Consider the following 3,281-nt stretch of genomic DNA (forward strand, 5'->3'; position numbering starts at 1 on the left):
ACCTGTTCAGTTTGAAAACCTACATGTTCGGCCCTTCCAAAGGGTCACCAGTTTGCCTATAAATATAGGATCATTCTAGTAGTTTGTTCATCCAGAAAATTAATTCTCTTCTCGGTTTTGCTCTCTGTTTGCATTGTTCTTCATACTAGTTTTTTAGAGAAAAAATTATGAGAGTATAGAACACAGGTTCTAGTTCGCCGTACAGATTGTTTGGAGTGCTACTACAATCTATGTAGATCATTGTATCCTAGGAGATAAACGTCATTTATCTGTAAGCACCGAAGTGGAGCGAATCCATTTTAAGGACAAAGTGCCACACGCTCGACTTGATCAATTTTGTACTTATTTATTTCGGTAAGTAAATTCTGTAAGTAATTTATTTTTATTTGTTTGATTTGGTTTCAAGTTATTTATTTTACACAGAAGATTGTTCCTACACCTTTCATACATTTCTATTTTCTTGTCAGTCATTTTCTTTTTATCTTAATTTAACTCTTCTAATAATATCACAATAGGCGACCCTCCTCTGTCATTTCCACAATCTTTACTCTTTCTTTTATTCAGACGATCCTTTTCAGCTTTCTTATGTGGTGGTCTTTCCAAGTCTTCATAGTCATTACGCAATGCATCTTTGTCCCTTAAATTGATTGAATCCGGCGTACAAGGAGAACAGATGTAGGGTGTTGCCACTTTTTTTGGTTTTTGTTTCTTTATGCTATATTCCTCTCACCATTTTGGTTAATCTCTTAACTCATGCCAACAATGTTCAAATGGAAATGATAAGTTGTACAATTCTTTGTACAATTTCTTCATATCACGAATCTAAAAAATAGACAAAAGAACACTAATTATTCTGTAATCAAACAAGTTCAATGATAATGTATAAAAATCTCGAAAGGCATTAATATCTTATCTTTCTCAATCAAACCACTTTGATTCAACCTTTAGATATGAACAAAGCACCCACAAAACTCATTTGTGGCAAGTTGAATTGCTGACCAACGATTCATCAAAGAAGTTTGACTACGACTGGATGAAAATGTTTTGAACTAGTAGAAGTATTCCAATACTCTTAACCAATACGCCTTTGATTTTTGTTCATTTCCTTCTACCGGATCTAAGCTAATGTTAAGCCAAGTCGACATGATCATGTTGTTTTCTTTTGTAGTAAAGTTGCCACCTCGTTATGATTTCTTGGTGGTTTTTATTTGAAGGGAGATTGGAGAAAATTGATCTCCTTGGTCAAGAAGTTCATCCACAAATTCATAGTCAGTTCCATCATTCATCAAGTTGGTGTAATACGCATTTTGTTGATGATCCATTTATAGACAATAAGGTAAACATTATGGTAGTGTTTACAAAATTTAGAAAATATCAAACATGCATGTGATTTTGGCATATAAAACATATCAGATTCGATTGCAATTCATTACAAATTTCATTAAAGATAACCAAATTAAAATGTGGCAAATTGATATGATTATTGGGAATATTACTGACAATAATAGCAAGACTGGAGAAATCAAAATCAATAGGGTAAATTACATTGACACCCCTTGAGGTTTATATTTATTACAGTTCATCCCTCACCTTTTGGAAATTACATCTCCCCCCTGAGATTTAAAGTTTCATTACAAATTCTCCCTCAGCAATTTAATTTTTTTAAATACCAATTTTGCCCTCACTGGGTAAATTACATTGACACCCCTCACATTTTAGAAATTACAATCCCCTCCCTAAGGTTTAAAGTAGTATTACCAATTGCCCGCTCGGTTAGTATTAGTTGGAAAAAAAAATTCATTGAAAAAAAAAATTAATTAGAAAAAAAATAAATTGAAAAAAAATTTTGTTAGTAAAATTTTTAAATTTCTGTTTAAAAACCAACATAAACTCATTTTTTGAATTTACGTTTTTCCTCAAATTTACAAACTGAGACAACCATTTATAAACCAAAAAAATTATCAAACAGGTTTTTATGACAGTTTTTAAAATTTTTGTAAATATAAATTGAAAACTGAAAACGAAATGGTTACCAAATAAGTTTCAGATGGTAAAAATGTCGTAAAATTAAAAATAATTAAATAAGTTACCAAGGTAAGAAATAACTTATCAAAAGATTCTAAAGCTATATATAGTTTGATTTTTAGAAAAAAAAATTTAATTAAAAATTAATCTGGTTAAGAAAAAAATAAAAAATAATTATCATTTTTATATAATTTTTATCTTTTGAGTGGTTAGAAATAATTTTTTACAAATTAAATTGAAACAACCTTACCTATGTATATAATCTGCCCAAAAGTTAAAATGATAATTATTTTTTACCCTTAAATGATAGTTATTTTTTATTTTTTATTTCTTAACCAAATTAATTTTTAATTTTTAAAAAAAAAATCTAAAAATCAAACTATACATAGCCTAAAAATCTTTTGATAAGTCATTTCTTACGTTAGTAACTTATTTAATTATTTGTTAATTTTAGGACATTTTTATCATCTGAGGCCTATTTGGTAACCATTTCGTTTTCAGTTTTCAATTTATATTTACAAAAATTTTTAAAAATGTCATAAAAACTTATTTGATAATTGTTTCAGTTTATAAATAGTTGTCTTAGTTTGTAAATTTGAGAAAAAAATGTAAATTCAAAAAATGAGTTTACGTTGGTTTTTAAAACAAAAATTAAAAAAAATTATAAACAAAAAAATTTTCAATTAATTTTTTTTTCAAATAATTTTTTTTCCCAATGAATTTTTTTTTCAATGAATTTTTTTTCCAACTAATACTAACCGAGGGGACAATTGATAATGCTACGTTAAACCTTAGGGAGGGGATTGTAATTTCTAAAATGTGAGGGTGTCAAGATAATTTACCCAATGAGGGCAAAATTGGCATTTAAAAAAACTAAATTACTGAGGGGAATCTATAATGAAACTTTAAACCTCACGGGAAAGATGTAATTCCCAAGAGGTGAGGGGAGGAATTGTAATAAACATAAATCTCAAAGGGTGTCAGTGTAATTTACCCAAATTAATAAGTAGACCAAGCTTGAGTTGCAGCTATGAAGCAGTCGTAAGGAAACCAAAATTGTCATTTTTTTGGTCTCATTCAGTTGTCACTGTGCTCGTGAACTCCATTTCCACTACAGAGACTCATCTTGTGAAATATTGGAATTGATTATTTTTTAGTTATTTCACTAATTAACATAATTCACAGGGTCCTTACTCCTTGCAAGGGTTGATCATTTCTTTATCTAGTATACTATTATTTGATTCAGTCTAATTGGT

This window comes from Camellia sinensis, chromosome 3 (genome assembly GCF_055761805.1).
Source record: "Camellia sinensis isolate YWXY chromosome 3, ASM5576180v1, whole genome shotgun sequence".
NCBI classification, from domain to species: Eukaryota; Viridiplantae; Streptophyta; class Magnoliopsida; order Ericales; family Theaceae; genus Camellia; species Camellia sinensis.